The following is a 12,500-nucleotide window of genomic DNA, read 5'->3' as shown; positions in this document are numbered from 1 at the left end:
TATTTCATCGTGTTATAGCTTTGTAGCTTTTTTCTTCAGGAATACTGGGGGAGGAGGGAGTAGCAATATATACCGTGGCTCTCCTTTACATTCCTTCGGTCATGGCCCTGGCTACACCTGTAAACAACCGGAGTTCCCAGAAATCTCTATAATTTTCGTCTCCTTGACTTTGAGGCCATTTGGGTTGAAGCCAGTGTCGATCGTTAGAACGGCTGTAAAGAGAGTTTGTGTGAACACAGTGACAACGAAATGATCCTTTTGCTGTCGCCATATTTTTCTCTCTTTTTCATTGCTGTTTCTTTGGTTAACCGAAGCCTGGAATGTTGAAATTTTCATAAAGCAAATTACTGAATTTGAATTAGTTTCTAATTATGACCAGTGGTTATTATAAAAAATAACAAGCTTTTAAGATAAATGAAAAGAAAATTTATCGGGAGAGGTCTGTTATCAATTTAAAGCAAGCCGTAAAATATTCAGAATGTCACATATTTTAGAAAGTGACAGACTCAACACAGTGGAATAACACAGCAAGAAAGTAAATTGCGAGCATGAAAAATGCAGACCAACACCAATACAAAAGAAAAAGCACCAAAACGCCCCACAAAAAAAAAAAAAGTCTATAATCTGAGACATAAGAAGAATGCAGGAACCCCAAACAAGCATGGGCTTCGTGACACGACGAGTGTGACACACGGACACACGGAGGTTGCCCTTAATGCCCACAGCTCTTGCAACGGAGCCAATTATTGCGTGCTGAATCTCTGTAAGATGTTTCGCTCCGTCACGCAAGATGATTGTAGAAGGGAAGTTTTGAAGGCTGGGGATGAAGGAGTCGTAGATGGAGGGAAGGTCAAAGGAATGGGGGCCAAAGGCGAAGAGGATGGGAGTCAGGAAAAATAATTTTTATTTCAGTCTTTTAAAGTACTGCAGAAGCGAGGCCATTAGATAATCCTCTTTTTGTGATTTTAACAGCGTGCCAGATTATAATTTTTAAAATAGAGGTCAATTACATGAGAACCTAATTAGCTTATCTACACCATGCCTGATGGAAAAGAGAAAATAAGGGTTAGATAAAAGAGTGGGGCTTAATTCTGGAGGAAGTAGCGGAACTGCTACTTAAAGGATACAAAGCTGTAACAATCATGGAATGCTGAGGAAGAAGGAAAGACTTAGTTACCGAAGGGTACACAAAATGTCTGCGAGTCACAACTTTCATCTGGAGGTGTATGTAAGACACTCCTGGATGGATCTGAGGAGAAACATACGGAACTAGCAACGAAGGAAAGCCAGTCACAATGAATATTACATCAGTTTTTTAGTTGATAAAATTTCCTTATGACTTTATACATGTCGACAGTTTTTAATCACATGATAAATTTTGAACGTGCAACTGATCACTGCGATAATGCAATGACAGAACGAGAAATATTAAAACATCAAACAAAGAAAGTATTACATCAGAAAACCATAATAGACTCATGTATAGAATGTTCAAATTAAATATATAACCCGATTTCCGTTTTAAAACGAAACAAAGAACAAATTACTGTCTGGAAGTCATATCAAATAAAAGAGACGTTAGATTGTTTTTAAAAAAATTTATATTAAATACTACATACGATTCCAAAGCTTATCATTTATTGGCACAACAACGATACATTATAAACCCTGTTACTGATATTACAATTAGTGATGCAAGATAATTTTTAAAAATCGTTGAACACGCTTGCAAAATTATGCACCTGAGAAAAAGAAGTCTAGCCTGGCACAAATACAATTCTGGCTTTAGGAAAAGGTACCGCCTCATGATTGGCTGTTAGTAAACAAAGATTAGTATAAAGCTTTTGGTAGCAGATATTTCATCCAAATGGTAATTCTCAAGTGCTACGCAAGAGTACGAGCAAGCGAAAGAGAGAAATTACCTATGCGTGTATACGTAAGTCATAAAAAAATTCTTTATAGAACAATGTGACAGCCTTTTAAATTAAATTCCTAGGGCTATCATGCAACCACAATTACATGAAATTCGTTACCTGTAATATTTCTGGGAGACAGTGGAGTAATATATTGTGTAAGAACAAAAACAAAATTGCTGCTGGATAAATCTTGACGAAAATCATAAAGCGTTAAGTAAATACTAGTGTTAAATCTAACTAACTGCATTATCAAACTTTTATTTCCTGATCAACATTTCACTGTGCTCCAGTGCTAAGGTTTCCTACATTAATTTTTGTCGCTGTATCTTCCTCCACACCCTTTTTCTCTGTCCTTCGCCAGTTTCTTTGCGGCTCTTGGACAGCAGACGATGGCAAAGCAGTTAAGGAACGCATCATTCATAAACAAAAAATAAATAGCTGAAAATCCTTTATTTTACCGCACTGTTACAGCTGGCATTTGCGTGATTCTTCACAACATGGAACATTTAACTTAATGTCCGTTGGTTGATCTTCCTTTCAGTAAACATGATGTCCATTTCTCTTTCTGTTTGGTTGTACATTTTCTTTCGACACAACTGCAGCCTCACATGATATGATTTTGATAGCCAATGATTAAAAGCGAGATCTAAAACAGATTAGCCTGACATGCAATAGTTACCATATTTTTCCCCTTTATGTCCAATTAACAATACTAAACACAATTTTTCCTATGCGTCCCTTCTGTTTTTACAAAGGCATAGCTTCTACGATTTTAGATTAACTCTCTTCGAGCTGGCCTACTTCTTGTGTCTCATTCAAGTAATATAACTTTGACTTTTTTACATAGCTTCTGCCGACGTTGTCTAATCATAATATTAATGTGCAGTCTAAGATATTCGATCTTTTTATCCATTCTTCGAAAGCTTATCATTAACATCATACATTTAGGTAAAGATTCTACAGTCTATACATTCATTCTACCTACAGTCCTTTTTCCCCAAAGAAACACTGCCTGCCTTCCATTTTATACCCTCACACGTAATTGCTGCATTTCTTTCCCTTTCATAGAACTGCCATATTATTTTTACATGACCATCTACACGAACCATAATTATGCTCACAACAGCTATTTTTTATCTACGCTCAAATTTCATAATACATTTTATATATATATATATATATATATATATATATATATATATATATATATATATATATATATATATTATATATATACATATATATATATATATATATATATATATATATATATATATATATATATATATATATATATATATATATATATATATAACGTATGTTTGTGTTGTGTATATGAACGTTACCCCACTGCTAAGCTTTTGACATCCGCTGTTGTTCCTTAATCGATTTTCTGTTTGTTTCTCTGTAGCTGTAATAAAACTATTTTCAATCACGCAACTCTGTCAGCGAGCCTTGAGAACGACGTTCCGCTTCCCGTTCGGAACCTGTAGGTATTCATGAGAGACAAACACCATAAAAAGTGTAATTTTCTTTAAAATCTACGAAAATAACATGACTACGAATAAAATATATATATATATCTTTTTAATTTTTAATAAATCATATGGATTCTGTGCATATTACTATGGATATCAAGCAAAGGAAAAATGTAAATTTTTCTTTCAAAATTAATATCATTACGTATGTTTTAAAAGTGGAAAACTATAAAGCAAAACCAATGTTACTCAGTCCTCTTGCAAGGCTGATATGAAACAGCTCACCCCAACTCTGAATGGTCCCTTCTCATGAGATATTGGCCCAATCATGTTATTTCTTTTCGAACAATATAGTAACGTAATATCCCGGCCATTATTTTGCTGTAGAACCCGCCCAGCGATCAAGGCCGAAGAGATTACCTCGGTTCAGGGTCCGCTTCCATTGTAAGATATGGGGTTGGTAGGCAGAGAATTTGATGAAAATTCCATAAAATATCTTAAAATAATCCTCTAAAGCCTTGGAAGGAGAGAGAGAGAGAGAGAGAGAGAGAGAGAGAGAGAGAGAGAGAGAGAGAGAGAGAGAGAGAGCAACTTGGCTTTCATATCAACCCTGTTCCCAAGGACCAGTGATAAAGAAATACGGTGCTTTTTCAGATTTCATATCTTTGTCTCACGAAAATCAACAGAAAAGCTTCATAAACTATTGTTTTCAAAGTTGTTTCTTGTCTTTTTACTTCATATTAATATACTATACTAGTATACTATACTGTTCATGTTCTTAGTAACGTTGTTTCCCATCTCGATCCGGATAAGCCCCACCGAGCCTGATGTTACGAATGTGACACAGCCTTATTATGCTTTTTGATGTTGACTAGAATTCCTAGAAAATCGGTCGCGTTTCCAACTGCTTATATTGGTGGCTAGTTTACCTTACTGTTTATTTGTTAAAACTGCGTATATGAACAAAGGAACTCTCCTTTCGTTTCACTTATCCTTAAAAATCATTTGAAAATTTTAACTAAGCTCTGCATTTTTGCAACATCAATTTCAATATCAACCCTACAGATAATTCAGACCGCGACTTTTTCTAGGTGCCAGTGATCCTCAGCTAAGTTTGAAGTTGAAGATCCTAAATTTTCATTGATGTTATTCAAGTTTTAAACGGCACAGCTTTCCGCCAAACGTAATTTTACAATTCTCAGAATCGCTGCAACTGTCCTTTAGAATGAAAACTGTTCCTCTAACTTCAATTCGAGTATTTACGCACAGAGTCTCTGATTATTTTCACCTGCGGACTGTCACTCGATGGGCCAGAGTTCAATTCCCCGGCCGGCTGATGAAGAGTTAGAGGAATTTATTACTGGTGATTGAAATTCATTTCTCGCTATAATGTGGTTCGGATTCCACAATAAGCTGTAGGTCCCGTTGCTAAGTAACCAGTTGGTTCTTAGCCACGTAAAATAAGTCTAATCCTTCGGGCCAGCCCTAGGAGAGCTGTTAATCAGCTCAGTGGTCTGGTAAAACTAAGGTATACTTAACTTTAACCTTGCCATGTTGAGTGAACTTGTGCATACAAAGACCATCCAAATCAGTTTGCATTTCATACCCTATTTATGTTGCGTCTTTCTGCCTACAGTTCACCCAAAGTAGCCAGTAATGGTGACAAAATTGAAGGAAAAGATCGACATCTTTGTTCACACGGGAAGAGCAACCTCAGGTTACCAATATTTGAGTCAGTACAAAAGAAACGCGAATACCTAGTGCTGGTACAGTTGCTCTTTATTTATTCTAGCTCTACCACAGGTTAGGCCCATAGCATGTGGGGTGCAAACTCATTTATAAATCTACTGAAAGTTACCAATTATCATAAACACATCTAATGGCCAGTCTTTGTAGGCCAACAAAAATTGTGAAAAACTAGAGACTCATAAGAATGAAATAATGAGCAAAAAATTAAAAACTATAGACTCGTCAGAATGAAACAGTCAGCAAATATGAGCTGTAAGCAACGACAAGATTTTAACATAAATTCGTGGACACATTTAATTTAAAGAAATTTATTGTGAGTGAAACTATGGTTTCTTTTACCGCAGAGTTAACGCATCAAGTTACTGTTAATAGTGGTTGTTGTAGTCAACTGGGTCACTTCATTTATCAGTCGTATTAAAACGCTTTGAAAGTCGAATCAGTTCAAAGAAGTACAGGAAACGTCAGTATCCTTTTAAACAAAACTGCACGCCCTTCAGTCCCATAGCCTAATTTAAGCAATTCCAAGTAAAACCCAGTACTTCATTAACTTGGGTGCTACTATAATAATTAATCATTTTCAGAATTTTCACACCAATAATAAATAAAATTCTCACGCACGAACAAAAACAATTCGAAAAACTGTGTTATATAAGATGGGGACGAAAGGAAAAATACCTAACAAGAAATACGAAGTTTAAAAATTTAATATGAAACACAACACCCAGAAGTCTTGGTTGCGTTAATTCGAAGTTGCATTTGCGGGGAAGTATCACAGCGATTATAAGCAATGATATACTTTACGATATTTATTGCTGTTATTAAAGGATTCTATAATTAACCAAGAATTTCTCAATCGCTTTTTTAAATTAGAATTCAATATACGTTTAAGCTAAAATGAGAAGGGTCAAGATCAAAGCAATAATTCTGGTCATAATAGACAAAACTATTATGACGTGTTAACGGTGCCAAGTGGGGAATATATGTATTTTTCGGGTCACTTTCCAAGAGAGGCTACAATATATCGGAAACCTATTTTAAATTTGAGAGAGAGAGAGAGAGAGAGAGAGAGAGAGAGAGAGAGAGAGAGAGAGAGAGAGAGAGAGAGAGAGATTATCTCACTGACAAAGCTCATCTGAGAAATACCCAAGCTTTTAATCTACGAGATACAATAAGGAGTTATACAGAACCAGCACACAGCCAAAAAGTCATAAATAAAAGTACGTGCGATCATTCTACTTAATCAGTGTTTATCTTTTGTCTCTTCTAGTAAAAGAACTGAATCAGTTACATAAACAGTTATTTGCTACATTTAAAACTATTTTTTAAAAGCTATGCAAACACAATCGGTGATTTTCTTCACATTCGTATCTCTCTACATCCGACTGAATTAAATGGTCTGTCGTAAATAAAATCGTTATTTACCTTATTTGCTTTTTTATTAGGTCCTCACATTATTACCCATTTCGTGAGTAATCATTTCGACGAACTGCTGAATGGACGGAGTAACGTTGGTTGTGACAGACAACTGCAAATATGGATTCTGTCACTATTCAATTTATTCCCAGTAATTACTAAAGATTTCCTTAAACAGAAACGCAGATTTTACTGCTAGCAAAGTATGCAATATAGGGGGAAACATTTATCCCGTAGGCCTTTAAACGAACTATATTACATGTAAATAATTCTCTGTTAACAAGAACAGTACAGTTACACAAATGTTATACCTTAAGAGTTAGTAAAGTTGTTGCCTCACTTAAATTATGGTATTTTATATCTTTCGCTAAATCTTGTAAATAATGGAAGGTAATTATTATTATTTTACTTCCCTAATAAACACAAGGATAAAGTACAAGTCGCAATAAACGTAGATTTTAATACCATTATTCCATGTAGGTGAGTAGTGCAGTTTGAATTACCTTTGACATTAATGGTGAATTGCATCGGATAACATAAATTAAGGCTTTTATTAACACGCATAAATTAGTCTATTTACCTCCAAGGAGGAATTTTACTATTACAGGGTGTGGACACTGCTATGCTTATGAAAGGCTTTCCTGTTTCACGTATGAATGCATTATGCTTTTCCAAATAAAAAGTAGCAACCAGGCCTCAACACGTACACACATTTATATATAGTATGTATACATACACAAATACATCATACGTACACATTATATATATGTATATAATGTATATATATATGTATATATAAAACCTATATATACAGTATATATGAATATATATAGTGTATGTATATATTTGAGTGTGAGTGTGTGTGTGTGTGTATTATGGGGCGGAATAGCTCAAAAAAGATCTAATAATTTCATGGAACGACACCGTAATAATTATGTTAAAACTTCATATTTAACACCATAACACAAAACCTCTTTCCAAAATTAGCCATATTTAATATAGTCCTACCATTTATAATGAATGCTTTCTATAACAGACACATCATTGACTTCTACACATCAGAGCGCAAAAAAAAGTTACCGTTCTCCTTGCACAATGTTCTTATTTAACGATCTTAAAAGTCTTCAATACTCATACATCTACCAGACATTTTCTACGTCAGTTAGCAGCTTTTCTCGTTAGACCAGATCATTTCGGAAGATGAAAACCTTCCATTTATATTTATCATTCCTACCGCCGGGCTTGGCAGGACAGGTAACCTCCCCAAAGTCAGTGGTAGCCCTTCTCAGCTCCTATGATATGAGCTTGCTAAGCTTCAAATTTCCCTGAGCTATTTATCCATCCTGACAATAGACCCTATACTCTATCCCATACGTACAGTATAACCCTATTTATTAAAATGGTATGAGATACGTAAAGTTTGAAATTAATATATACAATTAGTGAGGGTAATATCCCGAAAAATAAAACATTGTACAATACTGTTACGGGTAAATATTTGAGCTTAAGGCGTAAAATTGAAATAACCGAAGTACAGAAATATATATACATACATGCATAATACATATATATATGTATACACACACAAATATAAATATATAATATATATATATATATATATATATATATATATATATATATACATATATATATATATATATATATATATATATATATATATACACACATACATATGAACATATATATATATATATATATATATATATATATATATATATATATATATATATATATATATATATATACAGTGTTACATATTAACATATAATATATATATATATATATGTGTGTATAACAAAAACTGCATTATTATTTGGAAGCAAAACGCTTTGACGGTCATTCACACCGCGCATAATTGTCAAATTTCGTGACAAAGAAGAAAAATTATCTTATTGTACACGAGTCTCCCTAGTTATTTAGCACTGTAAAAAGAACTGAAATCTGGTTGGTTAATATGCCACACATTGGCATAATTGTATAAAACTGTGCGGTCTAACTTCAGCTTATCCAAAGTAAAAGATTATTTATTGTCGTTTGTATATATACACATAATATATGTATACATATATATAAATATGTATGTATGTACTGTATATGTACAGTATATATATACTGTATATATACATATATGCACGTATGTATTATTTCTAAATGTGTGAGTGTAAAAGCAGAAATTAAGAAGGAACCGTGAAACTTGTACATTTAGTTTTATTCACAATGCATAAGTTCATTCAAAACAGTCTTATACTCCAAACAGAAGAAAATATACCAAGAAACACCAGAGGCCTGTAACATTTTATAATCTAAAAAGAGGAGGCATCCTGCTTCGTACCTGCATTAACGGCAGCTTTCGATGTACAGTTAATTAATTATTGAAAAAGCAAGCATCTGTTGTTAGGGAAGAATCTGGAAGCCCAAAACAGGCCTCTTACTCCTTTTCACCACCATGCCAGAGTTAGAGCTGCCTTATGGTAAGGGTCAGTGGGTCCTGACCTAATGCAACCGACTCAAAAGCGAGATTTCTACGGGAGACGTATTTTGGACTCTGGGTCGATGCCTTACAAACTTAGTTCCGTGAAGCGAGTAGGGTGGCATGTACTTGAGCTCGTAAATCCTTATTAATGGGGTTGGGCTCTCTCTCTCTCTCTCTCTCTCTCTCTCTCTCTCTCTCTCTCTCTCTCTCTCATTCTTTACTGGTCCTCATGGAACTATAGTAGTACCCCTCTCGGCCCACAACCGAGCAATTAATGTTCGATCCCGGGAACAAGTCGTGTAAAGGAACAGTATAGGCGAGTATCTTTGAAAATGTAGTATGCCTCTTTACTGAATTAGGTTGTTAGCTGATTGTCGTGAACTGCACCTGGGATGAAGAGAGAGAGAGAGAGAGAGAGAGAGAGAGAGAGAGAGAGAGAGAGAGAGAGAGAGAGAGAGAGAGAGAGAGAGACGTCAATACCCGGTCAAAATAAATACCAGTGTATCATAATTAGAAACGGGAAGGCTTTCATGAAGTAATCCTCACTCCGACGGGGTGAGAATATTCATAACATATTTTACTACTATGACTAACTTGAAAGATTTAGTACAAAAGTCAGTTTTGTATCACGTATGGTTAAAAGTTTAAAAGCAGTTGAGTTAATGACAACATCAAAGAAGGTTTCCTAACAAATGCATGAATGTGCTTGTTTCGTCTCTGTCCAAACATCGTATATTCCACTTCTCTTATTCTATATTACGCCTTTATTATCCTTTGAATGAAGTTATTTAACTAAGGTGTTCATGTTTTATTTATATATATGATCTAATAGTTTCAATTCAAAGAACCTCTACTTACGATAACAAAAGCAACGAAAAAGTTGTGTTTTTTAGATGTAAATCGTAATTCAAAATGAAAAATATAAACTACGCGGAGAACTCGAAAACTTCCTGGTAAAAGCGAGTTTTCCAGACAACCATTAGCCCTACGTACGAGTTGACTTGCAGAGAGAAAGAACGGTCTTCCATAACCTACCGAACAAAATGCTGAGCCTTTACCCAGCACGAACCAAAAAGGGAAGCCACGAATTAACACAACGAATTTCAATTTCACAGACGCACGAGAGGAAGGGTTAACTCCACTGACATCGATTTTGTGTCTTAAGCAGCTGTCTGTATCTCGTCACATAATTATTATTATTCATAATGAGCGTATTTAAAAAAAATTAGGTAAAAGTCTATGAATTAATTCAGCACGCATGCTCTTATCTGTAGTAAGCAAACATGATGTTAAAATATGTGTATATATATATAATATATATATAAATTTATATATATATTATATATAATATACTGTATAAATATTACTAAATTTATGTATAATGGCTCGGGTGATTAGAAATGATATACCGAAAACGAATTTATTGACAAACTGTAGAGGGCAAATAATACTAGGCAAACTGCCCTGTCAACGGAAAGAAATCTTGGTATAATTATGAAACAATACAGCCTTACCGAGAATGCTTGATATTCAGTGGAAACCTCACACCTGTAATGAAACTATCAGAGATCACAAATGTTCAGTGCATAAACTTATCGGTGGCGTTGGCTAGAGCATGTTTTTCAGCTACAGACAAGAAAGGATTGTAATTCAGGATGTTTTATGGATACCTCAAGGTCCTAGATGAGTAGGAAGGCCAAGACCTACGCGGATATGAACCATGAAGAATGGCTTGGGGATCGACTGGGATGATCTGCTTCAGAAAGCAAGAGACAAGGATACTTGGAGGAATCTGATAGAGGCCCTTTGAGTGTGTGTGTGCGTGTGTGTGTGTATGTGAGTGTGTGTATGTGTGTATCTGTACAGAAATGTTGCAATAAATCAACAGTTAATGGATATTAAGGTTGCAAATTAAGTTTTAAACTTGTATGAATTTATGGGACATAATTTCTTGAGAGAATTAGTGCTAACTATGTTGATGAAGCCGTAAAAGCTTCCTAATCTTGCTGTTAGTAATTTCCTTGTCCTTCAAAGCCGCTCTAAATGCGTCCCCTTCGTGTTTTAGTTAATCCCAGAGATCAGTACAAAGAGCTTGTTGATCCAGTCGTAAACTAGACGGGGTTATAGTAGGTCCATCATACTTATACGCAGCCATAAAAACTAAATTTTGCATTTATAACCCTATATGAAAATGAGACTGGCAATCATAAAAACTTTACCATCTATCCGGGTCACGTACCAGATAAAATTCCAAATCATTTCTTATCTGTCAAATAAATTTAGTTACATTCAGCAGTAGAACGTAAATAGGTTTTTAAAAAAGGTCCATATCTTTCATCTTTTTCTTTTTTACTATTTATCTATCTATCTTCCATGTTTAGTTTTAGTTATTCCATCACGGCGACCCATTATTGTTTGTCTGGCAGAAGTTTCCTTCAAAAACTTGGCCTTCACTGGCCAACTTCTTCAACTTTGCCTTACGCTACTTTTCACCTTTCATTTACTAATAAATCCTTCGGACGAGTCATTTGAGGCCCTTGAAACGCGACTAAATTCGCTAAATTACTTTATATAATAATAATAATAATAATAATAATAATAATAATAATAATAATAATAATAATAAATAATAATAATAATAATAATAATAATTGTCATCGTTCCATTTTTAATACCTCCGTCTCAAGATTGATAACTTAAAAATAATAACAGATCTACTAATCACTGAAGCTCTTCCCACACGGAGAAATTCGCATGTGAAAAAACTACTTAAATTATACGCTTAAATATCAGATTAGCGACATATTCATCACGAAATGTTATGTATTTATGAATCATTTGTCTGAGTTTATTGAAAGTTAGGTCTTCCACCAAGTCGTAAACGTTATATTTCCTAACAGAAGTATGACAAACTGAAAAATTATTAAAGTGTCCTATAGTTTATTCATGCACGACAGACAAGTTCTCAACTACATCATCGCATGAAAAAGATGAAAGCAAAATGAAGACATTTTGATAAACTGATAATGCAAAGGTTTGGCTAGAATTTTGTCATGACGGAAAAGATAGTTTTAGATTGCATTTTGTGGCCTTTTAAACCTCATAAAAATAAGAGCTGACTGTAATATGTGGGGAACCAACTGCTGGTGGGGTTCGGAGTCAAAAAACCCCGACTTGGCAAGGATCTTAGTGTTAGGTTAGGTTAGGATAATAACAAAAGGAATAACTGAAATCATACCAATGTGTGTTACGAACAGCAACCTCCATTGTTTATTCCAGAACAGACAGATTGGTTATACATATGTGCAACATGAAAGCGTGTTTCCCCTTTAAAATCCTTATGCGGAGCTCCAGCAAAAACTAAAAATGTTTTATCATACTCTTTTACTGTTTGGTGAGGCATTCTGCAATAACCGAGCTATAAAAGTTAAAAAGTTAAGTATATCTTAG

At 34.5% G+C, this 12,500-nt stretch overlaps 2 protein-coding genes across 3 annotated transcripts in view; one reads left to right on the top strand and one right to left on the bottom strand.

Moving 5' to 3' along the window:
- The window catches only part of DCX-EMAP (Doublecortin-domain-containing echinoderm-microtubule-associated protein), a 124,111-nt gene that overhangs the window by 58,059 nt on the left and 53,552 nt on the right, over positions 1 to 12,500 (top strand). The gene's annotated exons all lie outside the window — the stretch shown is intronic.
- The window catches only part of LOC136826934 (uncharacterized), a 169,835-nt gene that overhangs the window by 121,339 nt on the left and 35,996 nt on the right, over positions 1 to 12,500 (bottom strand). The window lies entirely within an intron of this gene.

Source organism: Macrobrachium rosenbergii, chromosome 41 (genome assembly GCF_040412425.1).
Source record: "Macrobrachium rosenbergii isolate ZJJX-2024 chromosome 41, ASM4041242v1, whole genome shotgun sequence".
NCBI lineage: Eukaryota > Metazoa > Arthropoda > Malacostraca > Decapoda > Palaemonidae > Macrobrachium > Macrobrachium rosenbergii.
This window is presented reverse-complemented; position numbering and strand designations above follow the sequence as displayed.